The 11680-nt window shown below is 38.2% G+C and overlaps 1 non-coding gene across 1 annotated transcript; it reads right to left on the reverse strand.

Annotated features, from left to right (window-relative positions):
* Positions 1-2815: 2815 nt before the first annotated feature.
* On the reverse strand, positions 2816-2922 carry LOC116889440. The gene has a single exon (XR_004386402.1). It is a non-coding gene; the product is annotated as a U6 spliceosomal RNA (small nuclear RNA).
* Between the last annotated feature and the right edge of the window lie 8758 nt (positions 2923-11680).

The raw sequence follows: 11680 nt of genomic DNA on the forward strand, positions 1-11680 counted from the left end.
CTTTATAAGAGTTGCTTTGGTCATAGTGTCTCTTCATAGCAGTAAAATCCTAAGACATATCCTAAGACCCTATTCCATCAATTTACTTCCTACAACTAAGCAATATATTGAATTCATCAAGCTAATAGCTCATTCATTATATAAGATTTTATTATGATCTAATCTTGATAATCAAGATAATCTGTCACACAAGAAAATCAAGACTACCATACTGAGGGACACCAACAGAAAGAAACTATTCAAAGGGAGTGGGTGTTGTATGCTATGCCAAATGTTGTTTAGATGATAAATAGGAGAACTAAGAAATGGGGGCTTAGAGAGATGGCTTAGTATAGCAATCATTGTTCTATAAGGAGCTGAATTTGATTTCTAGAACCCACATGGTAGCATACAAACATCCATAACTATAATTCCAAGGAACCAACCAACTTCTGACCTTTGCAGGCATCAAACATGCAGGTAGTACACAAGCAAACATGAAGGCAAAATGCTCTAACACATTAAAAAGTACAATATAAAAAATTTAAAAATTTAAGAGTAAAGAAAAGCACTGAGAAATGATTCTTATCAGATTTGAAAAATAGAGATTAAGGGGTGAAACAAGAGACATCATAAATATTCATTGAGCAGAGGCTACGGAATGAAAATGTGGAATTTTAAGATAGCATGAAGGAAAGGAACCAAAATCCTACAGCTCATTCAAGATATGAGATATGGTTTATTTCAGGACTGGAGATACAAGAGTTTGACCTTTGTGGGTGGAAGCAAATTGGTATACAGAGATATTTTTATACTGGAAGAGAAAGGGGAGTTTATTGTAATGTGAATGTTCATGAGAATCTGAGAACAGTATTATTCATTGCACAATGAAGTTATATTTATATATATATAAATATATATAAAAGTTATATATATATATACATATATATATAGTATATAAAAGAATGAAAGAAGAATATGGAAGAATAAGCATTCTTTAATTTTCTAGTTACTATTATTTTCTCTGTAAGTACACCATTGTCTCAAACAGGGATCTATCCTTGCACAAAATGGAATACATTAGAAGAAAAAAAATGAAGTTACACTCATGGTCTATGGAATAAAGAACACCAGAACAGTAAGATGCTTAGATTTTGGATAAGTTATTTTAGCTCCTTGGGTTTGAGAGTCCATTCTCAAGAAAAGTGTATCATAGAATATTATAAAGTTTAAAGTTTGAAATTTGAAGTGCAATAGCCCAAACCAATACTTTCAAAGAATTTATAAACCTCAGGGACATAATTTACAAATTAATACATGTTTTAGTGGAGAAAAATACATGGAAACTCAATAATTTCTTCTAATTAGCTTTGGGTTGTATATTTTCATGCTTCAGATCAAAGTATTAAATTTATAAATTTACTTTTATAATTTTATCTAAATTAGTAACATTTTTATAAGATTAGATTTATTCCAAATTCATATTTCTTTTTATTGGTTATTTTATTTATTTACGTTTTTTTCTTTTCTTTTATTGGATATTTTAAAATTTATATTTCACATGTTATCCCCTTTCCCGGTTTCCACTCCAGAAACCTGCTACCCCATACCTTGCCCCTCCTTCTATGAGGGTGCTCACACAACCACCCACCCACTCCCTCCTCCTGCCTCCTTGCCCTGGCATTCCCCTATACTGGGGCATCAGGCCTCCACAGGGCCTCTAATCTCATTGATGCCCTACAAGGCCATCCTTTGTTATGCATGAGGCTAGAGCCATGGGTCCCTCCATATATACTCTTTGGTTGGTGGTTTAGTCTCTGGAGGCTCTGGTGGGGCTGGTTGGTTGATATTTTGTCCTTCCTATGGGGTTCCAGACCCCTTCGCTCCTTCAGTCCTTTTTCTAACTCCTCCACTAGGGACACCATTTTCAGCTTAATGGTTGAAGGTGATCATCTGCCTCTGTATTTGTCAGACTCTGGCAGATCCTCTCAGGGGACAGCTATATCAGGCTCCTGTCAGCATACACTTCTTGGCATCAGCAATAGTGTCTGGTGACTAGATATGGGATGGATCTCCAGGTGAGGCAGTCTCCAAATGGCCTTTCCTTCAATCTCTGATTCATACATTGTCTCTGTATTTCCTCCTGTGAGTATTTTGATCCCCCTTTTAAGAAGGACTGAAGCATCCATACATTTGTCTTCCTTCTTCTTAAGCGTCATGTGGTCTATGAATTTTATCTTGGGTATTCCAAGCTTTTGAGCTTATATCCACTTGTCAGTGAGTGCATACCATGTGTGTACTTTTGTGATTGGGTTACCTCACACAGGATGATATTTTCTAGTTCCATCCAGGTAACTACGAATTTCATGATGTCATTGATTTAATAGCTGGGTAGTACTCCATTGTGTAAATGTACCACATTTTCTGTATTCATTCCTCTGTTGAAGGACATCTGGGTTGTTTCTAGCTTGTGGCTATTATAAATAAGGCTGCTATGAACATAGTGAAGCATGTGTCTTTGTTATATTTTGGAGCATCTTTTTGGTGTATGCCCAGGAGTGGTATAGCTGGGTCCTCAGGTAGTACAATGTCCAATTTTCTGACGAAGCTCCAGACTGATTTCCAGAATCAGAATGGTTGTACCAGTTTGTAATCCCATAAGCAATGGAGAAGTATTCCTCTTTCCCTACATCCTCCAAACATTTCCTTTTAAGTTCATGTCCCTTTACATATAATATACTTGGTTCAATTCATGCCTCCCATATGCAAATGATGAGGGGTCATCCACTAACACATAGGAAGCCTATCAGTCCCCCTACCCTCAAAGAAAAGTGGGAAGAAAGCAGAATGTTTCATGAATTTGCATGTGATCTTTTTCCAGGGGTCATGTTATTTTTCTCTGTGTCATTCCAGTTTTAATATATGTGCTGCCAAAGTGAGAATGTGATGAAGTATTATAGGATAATATTTGGTATTTAATTTCTACTTAGCATTTTTCTATATTTTAGGAGTTTTGTCATATGATAGTTCTTTTAAAGAATAGTAACCTTTCATTGTTTCTTTTTTATTAGATATTTTATTTATTTACATTTCAAATGTTATCCCACTTTCCCTGTTTCCCCTCCAGAAACTCCTTAACCCATCCCCTCCCCATGCTTCTATGAGGGTGCTTCTCAACCCACCCACCCATTCCAGCCTCCCCTCCCTGGCATTCCCCTACACTGGGACATGGGGCCTTCACAGGACCAAGGACCTCTCCTCCCATTGAAACCAGACAAAGCCATCCTCTGCTACATATGTGGCTAGCGCTATGGGTGCCTCCATGTGTACTCATTGGTTGCTGGTTTAGTCCCCGGGAACTCTGGGGATTCTGGTAGGTTAATATTGTTGTTCTTCCTATGGATTGCAAACCCCTTCAGCTCCTTCAGTCCTTTCTCTAACTCCTCCATTGCAGTCCCCATGCTCAGTACAGTGGTTGGCTATGGGCATCTGCCTGCATTTGTCAGGCTCTGACAGAACCTCCCAGGAGTCAGCTATATCAGGCTCCGGTCAGCAAGCACTTTTTGGCGTCTGCAATATTGCCTGGGTTTGGGATCTGTATATGGGATAAATCCCCAGGTTGGGCAGTCTCTGGGTGGCCTCTCCTTCATTCTCTGCTCCCCACTTTGTCTCCTTATTTCCTTTAGACAGGAGCAATTCTGGCTCAAAAATTTGGAGAGGGTGGGTGGCCCCATCACCCAACCTGGAGCCTTGCCTAACCTCTGGATATGGTCTCAACAGGTTCTCCCACCCCTTTGTTGGGCATTTCAGCTAATCTCACCCCTGTTGGGACCTGGGAGCCTCTTGCTTTCCTGGCATCTGGGACCTGCTGGTGGCTATCACCAGTACCCCATGCCCCATTGCTACAAACCTCTGTTCAAATTCCTGATCTTCTGTATATCATCCCTGTATCTTCCCATACCTGATCCTGCCCCCCTCCCCCTCCCAATTACTATTTTCTTTCCAAGTCCCTCCCACTCTCTACCTCCTGTTAGTATTTTGTTCCCCCTTCTAAGAAGAACTGACAGACGCATCCACACTTTATTCTTCCTTCTTCTTGAGCTTCATATGATCTGTGATTTGTATCTTGGTTATTCTAAGCTTTTGGGCTAATATCAACTTATCAATGAGTTCATACCTTGTGTGTTCTCTTGTGACTGGGTTATCTCACTCAGGATGATATTTTCTAGTTCCATCCATTTGCCTAAGATATTCATGAAGTCATTGTTTTTAATAACAGAGTAGTACTCCATTGTGTAGATGTATCACATTTTCTGTATCCATTCCTCTGTTGAAGGACATCTGGAATCTTTCCACCTTCTGGCTATTATAAATAAGGCTGCTGTGAACACAGTGGAGCATGTGTCTGTGTTATATGTAGAAGCATCTTTTGAAAATATGTCCAGGAGTGGTATAGCTGGGTCCCCAGGTAGTGCTTTGTCCAGTTTTCTGAAGAACTGAAAGACTGATTTCCAGAGCGGTTGTACCAGCTTGCAATCCCACCAACAATGGAGGAACGTTCCTCTTTCTCCACATCCTCTCTAGCATCTGTTTAGAACGATAATATAGTGAACAAAATAAAGTCACCAACAAAAGCAACCTGTGTTGTTCCTTAGAACTTGTGAACATGTTAAGTTACATAGGTGACAGTGAATTTCAGTGGCTGAACAAGTCACCAGGAGACAGAGATCACAATAGCTTACAAAGATGATTCCAGAGAGTTTCTTCTCATAAAGGCAGAAGTGAGATGGGAGAGATGGCAAAAGGAAACAGAGTTGACCTGATTAGATTTGCTTTGAGGGCAGAGTAATGATAAAATGAAATCAGAAAATGTGTGTGGACGCTGGAAAGAGGAAGGGATTCAATTCATTCCTGGAGCTTCTGGAAGGGAAAATATCCTAGACAACACCTTGGTATTAATCCATTGAGCCTCATCCTAGAACCCTAATATCCATAACTATAGGATAACATATTTTTTGTTAAAGTAATTGAGTTTGTGATGAGTTGCTGTACAGCAGCCGTAGGAAATACATACATTTTCTTTTGCTCATTCCTCTACAATTTACTTTCTACCTGCTCAGCAAAGTGAGTTTTACAGACTTGACTTAGCCAGTATGGTAACAACTAACCACATAAGACAAATGTGCATATAAAATGTGTGTGATCTGCTATCCATGTGAAATATGAAGGATCTTGTAAACTTTGCATATAAATGTCAAAAAGATATTTTTTCATTTTAAATGTTGGCTTTATGTTATAAGAATATTTTTAATATATTAAGTAAATTAAAATCTAATTTTATGTTTCATTTTTATTTATTTTTTACTGTGGGCACTAGAACTGAAAGTAATTTATAAAATTTATGTTATATTTATATTACTCTGCACTAATATAACAGTTGAGTAGAGTGTTATTTCAGTATATCAAATCCTTTGATTTCATCCTACTATACCTGAAAATTAATTTGAACTATTTTCCTTGAACATATAATCTTTTTGAATCTTCCTTCTTCTGAAGCATGCCATAGAATTTTGCCCTTTTTGCTCTATTATGGTAGGCTAAGGTCCTTTTCAATGTTATTCAATAGGTTCAGGAGACCGTACATCCCACTCTATATCTGATTGAATCTTTACATTTTCCCCATTCTTAGCAGTATATTTCTATACTTCGTTGTGCTTCTCATAAATAATATGAGAAATTTATTTAAATTTTTTCTTTTGAAAATAATGGGTTTGGGGCTGGAGGATGGTTCATCAGTTAAGAATATTGGCTGCTCTTCCAGAACAACTTGGTTTGATTCCTAGTACCCAAGTGGCAGCTCAGAACATTATATAACTCTAGTTCTAGGTCACCTGGTAATACCTTCTGCCCTCTATGGGCACTACACACATATGGCACATACACTTTCATGCATGTACACCCATATACATAAAATAAAGATAATATTTAACAAGTAATCAGCTCAGTGTCAGCTCTACATAAAACTATGACTTAGGACTATACAGGGCATACATATTTGGGGAAATATCAAAAATTGTAAAATGATCAAATGGAATGTTGGATAAATAAGCAGATTGTAAATTATAATATACTAATTATACAAGAATTATAGTCCTAAAATAGAAACAAGCAAGACAAATTTATGTGTTATTTCAAAAAGTCATAAAAGTGAGAGGGGGCAAATAAAGAGATGGATATATGAGTAGTTAAGTGGATAAGAAGGGGATAAATATGATCAAAAATGTATAAAATTAATAAAAGTATTTCAAAATAGAAAGGAGTGAGAAAAGGAAGGAAACAAATTAATGGAAAAAAGAAAAGAAAAGAAAAAATAAAGCAATTTCTAGTGTCCTAATTGAGTTTTGTCAAGTGTACACACTCTGAGGGCTCTGTGTAGAAGTAATCATGGGCAAGAACATTGGCCTTGGGAACATCTATGCTACCCCTGGGAAGGCTCAGATATAAAAGAAAGTCACTGAGCAAGACATGAGGAACAAGCCAGTAACTTCAGTTCCTGCCTCTGGACTTCTGCCGTGATTGTCTACTGTCAGCCCTTTATGAGCGACTGTTACCTCAGAGGAGAAATAAACCCTTCCCTCCAAAAGTTACTTTTGGTCATTGTTTTATCACAGCAAAAGAAAACAAACAGGATATCTAAAATCTTCTGTTAAACCTTTGGGGATGAATAGCCCAATAGTGCATTGTTTTCGTAACATAGAACAACTTCTTTATTCGAAGCTATATTTCCATTTCTTCTTGTTAAACAGGTTGCCTGTGACTCATGTTTACATTTGTCTTCTCTAAAGCATATTTTCAGTTTCCACAGAGAAGGGACACATGGGACTAAAATGAAGAATGACAGAGAAAGATAAAATATGAATTGACATTACTGTGCTTCGAATGTTCCCTGTATTGTTTTAAAAATTTATTTATGGGGCTGGAGAGATGGCTCAGCGGTTAAGAGCACCCGACTGCTCTTCCAGAGGTCATGAGTTCAATTCCCAGCAACCACATGGTGGCTCACAACCATCTGTAAAGAGATCCGATGCCCTCTTCTGGTGTATCTGAAGACAGCTACAGTGTACTTGTATGTAATAAATAAATAAATCTTTAAAAAAAATTTATTTATGTATTTACTTTACATCACAATCCCAGTTTCCTCATCTCCTTCCAGCCCCCCCTCACACAGCCCCTCCTTGCATTCCCCCATCTCCTTCTCCTCTGAGAAAGGGGAGGGGCCCCTCGGTACCAAACCACCCTGGTAGCTCAAGTCATTGTAGGACTAAGCATATCTTCTTCCACTGAGGCCAAGTCAAGGCATTCCAGTTAGAGGAACAGGATCCATCAACAAGCGACAGAGTCAGATACAATCCCTGCTCCGGTTGTTGAGAACCTGCATGAAGATTAAGCTACCCATCTGCTAGATATGTGTAGAGGGCCTATGTCCAGCCTATGTGTTCTTTTTGTTTGGTGGTTCAGTCTCTGAGTGCTTCAAAAGTCCAGGTCAGTTGGCTATGTTGGTCTTCTAGTAGAGTCCTTAACCCCAGTGGATCTCTTAATCTTTCCCCCAACTCTTCCACAAGACTCCCTTAGCACCACCTGTGCATAGACCTGGCTGTGGGTCTCTGCATCTGTTATGGTCAGCTGCAGAGTGGACCACTCAGAGGACAGTTATTCTAGAGTCCTGTCTACAGGCATAACAGAGTATCATTAATAGTGTCAGGTATTGGTGCTTGCCCATGGATGGGTCTCAGGTTGGGCCAGTCCAGTCATTGTTTGACCATTCACTCAATCTTGAGTCCATCTTTGTCCCTGCAGTTGCTGTAGGCAGTGCAAATTTTAGGTGAAAGTTTTGTGGGCAAGTTGGTGTCCTTATTCATCTTCTGGTCTACCAGGAGTCCTGCCAGGCTACAGGATGTGGCCATTTCAGGCTCTGATGGGAGGCACAGATAGAGTCATTCTCATGGACTTGGAGGAGCCTCCCCCTTCCCTAGACTCTAGCAAGTACTAGAATTTCCCACCACCCCACAGCTGATCTCAGATTTCAATTCTCTCCTAGGCTTTCCCTACACTTGATACACACCCCCACTGTTCACCTTCTTATCCCCTCTCTACCCAGATCCCTCCCTCTGTACTATCCACTTCCCCTTTTCCTCCACATCCAATGTCTGTTTTATTTCTCCTTCTGAATGAAATTCAAGTATTTTCCCTTGGGCCCTCCTTATTTTGCTTCTTTGGGTCTGTGGGTAGTAGCATGTGTATCCTGTACTTTGTGACTGATATCAGCTTATAACTGAATACATACCATACATGTCCTTCTGGTTCTGGATTACCTCACTTAGCTTCATGCATTTGCCTAAAAGTTTCATGATGTCTTTATTTTAGATTAGTAGTATTCCATTGTGTAAAGTTACAGCATTTTCTTTATCCAATCTTCAGTTGAAGGGCATCTGGGTTGTTCCCAGCTTTTGGCTATTATGACTAAAGCTTTTATGAATAGAGTTGAGCAAGAATGGGATGGTGGGGTATCTTTCTGGTATCTTCCCAGATGTTTTGTAGCTGGGGTCTTGAGATAAATCTACTTTCAATTTTCTGAGAAACCGCCCAATTGATTTCCAAGTTTGCTTTCCCACTAGCAATGGAGGAGTTTTCCCATTGCTCTACATCCTTGCCAGCATGTGCTATCACTTAAGTATTTTATCTTAGTCATTCTGATGGCTGTAAGGTGGTATCTGAGAGACATTTTCATTTGCATTTCCCTGATAACTAAAAATGTTGAACGTTTCCTTAAGCGTTTCTTGGAGTGTTTACAGAGGACATGGTAGAACTTGCTGTTGCTGGGTTTGCTCTCCTCTATTCTTATTATTGAAATTATTTCCCATTGTAAGATTATTAAGAGATGACAAGTGTAAGAGGATGTAAAAGATTATTAATGAATAAGGCTCTTTATCACAGGAATGAGTTGATTATTGGCAGATCTGAGTCTCTAATAAAAGGGTAAGTCCAAGCCTTATCAAGTCCCTATTGAATGTATGCCCACTTACCTTTCTTAAAAAAAAAAAAGACTTATTTATTTTTATTTTATGTATCTGGGTATTTTGCCTGTAAGTGTGTTTGTGTACCAAATGCATGCAGTGCCCACAGAGCCACAATGAAATTGAAGGATCCCTTTAAATTACTTTTATAGAAGCCTATAAAATGCCATGTGAGACCTAGAAAAGAATCTAGGTCCTCTGGAAGAGCAGCCAGTACTCTTAACTACTGAACCCTTTCCCCAAGCCCCACTTACCTTTCTCCTGATGTTGTAATACACCATAGAAAATCTTACCTGATGCTAATGCCACAATTTTGGAGTTATCAGCCTCTAGAATAGTGAGTCAAATAAATTTCTGTTACCTATAAATTACAGTTTGTAACATTATGTTATAGGACTAAAAAATGGACTGCAGCCAGGAAGTATTTAAAATAGCACAAGCAGACCAATAGGAAACAGTTTTAACGTCTATTGATAACTAGTTTCCTAGTAGTCATATTTGTTATTATGAGTTTTACAGCATCCTAAGCCCCTCCCCAATCTATGCCTACCTTTTAATCAGCCCATCTCGGAAAGACCCAACACACAGTTCTGGAAAGTCATCATTGCTATGGCTTCTTATTCAGGAGGTGATGTTTTGTAGCCCTTCAGATATTCTGTCTCCCACATTCATTTCTATCTCTATTCCCCAGTGTTCCTCTGAGCTATTGAGGGAATGAGATTATTGTCTTCATTAGGGCTAAGCATTCAACTTATTCTCAATAACCACAAGAACTTTTTAAGTCAGTTAGCAACACATCTTATAATCACAGATTGATAGATGTGTGAATGCCCTTACAAAGCATCAGGTTGGAACGAGAGTATGATTCACTATGTGAAAATTGGTTGCTGGAAAAGACAAAGCTTGGAGAAATTTCAGACAGCCTCAAATCTATCTGCAGTCATTCTGTGCATCCTGTCTTAGGGCCTTGTGCAATCCATCACATTCCAGTGAGTAGGTGCAACGGTAAAAAGTATTTGTACAATCTGTCATTTCCCCCTCCCCACTGCAGGTGAAGCTGTCCAGAGTTTCAAGTCCACTCAAGAATGTTAGTTTTTGCAACACCAAGTTAAAATATTATGTCCTTTAGTGTAATGTTCAGCCACACACACACACACATAATTGCTCCAAGGTTTCTGCATATATTTTCCCTAATGAGAAATCTAGTGTTTTTTTTCCTGATAAAGTCTTAAATGACCTTAAAGTGAATTTTCCTACCTTCCTGTCTTTTCAACAATAGTTTCTGACGTAAAGTTAACCTTCTCATTAGCATTTTAATAGCTAAAAAAATCTATCTTCTACTTAGTAGTGAATTATAATCTGCATTTAAATGAGAAAGTTGTAAGGAAAGCAACATAAAAATTACTTACTTTAAAAAAAAGTTGTTTTTCTGGCTTTTGTTATTGTGTTTTCCTTGTAGCATGACCTTTCTAGGTCTTTTTAAGAAGGCTTTTTGGAAAAAAAGCTTTCTTTTTGAAGTTACTAAATTAATTCTTAAGAAACAGTTAACAGTATCAGTTTGCAAACTGGAGCATAAACAGTCTAATGTGGTATTAGAAAAATGCTATATAGGATATGATGTTCTCAGGATCAGGATGGATTTACTTATTTCAACTTCAAGAAAACAACGTTAAGCCCTTTAGCTTCTCTGTGTTAATAATCCTTAGATATTCATATAAATACAGATATATCAGGCAGGTTACTTTTTGAGTAGAACTGTGTCATTGCTAGGTGATGATTCGTACTAAGTAAGCCACACAGAAGTCCTATCACATGGCAAATTACTATCTTCTGCTTCACTCGTCCCTTTGGCCCATGAACATACCATTTTATCTCTATCATGACACCCAAAAGTGCTTCCACCCTTGCCCCTCTCTCAACTCTCCTCAGGCTTTTTCCTAGGAGACAGCTTAATTTGCATGTCTTTTATCATTTGCTAAATCTCCAGCCTTATCTAGTTCTTTAATTTTTCTGTACTTCAGTATCTGCTTCTGGAAAGGACCTAATGATAGGATTCTGATGAAGATAAAAGAACCCAGTGTGACATGTATTTTGTCATAATTGCAAGTGACAGTTATAAGCTATTTTTTGAAATTGTGCTACAAATGTTTACTTAACCTATTTTCTAATCCCAGCCTTCTAAACCACTTGTGTTTATTCAAGCAATTCCTGAAGCATCCTCCTTCCACGTCCTTATTAGATTAAATGTGTCATTTCTACCTCAGTTTCATTTGCTTCACATCGTTATGAGGAAGACACCAACCGTATTAAAGCAAATACCTTTGATTAGTGCAATCCAAATTCTAAATATATCTTAAAATGCAGTAGGCCATCAAATGGTTTTCTTGAATAAGCCCTCTGTTTCCATCAAGCATCAACACCCAAGTCACTGTTTCTTAGGTGTTTGTTCTCGGTTTCCCACCCTAACCTAAGTCATGCTGTTTAACGTCCAACCTACAAGTTGTATCAGTGTTTTTCTTCTTTCTTCTACATTTAGTTCATTTCATTCACAATTAGCAAGTCTTCAGTGAGCACACACCACTATGCTAAGAAGTCAGAAGTAATGAGAGTTCTTAAGAAAGCGTTCA

The sequence above is a fragment of the Rattus rattus genome, chromosome X (genome assembly GCF_011064425.1).
Source record: "Rattus rattus isolate New Zealand chromosome X, Rrattus_CSIRO_v1, whole genome shotgun sequence".
Lineage (NCBI taxonomy): Eukaryota > Metazoa > Chordata > Mammalia > Rodentia > Muridae > Rattus > Rattus rattus.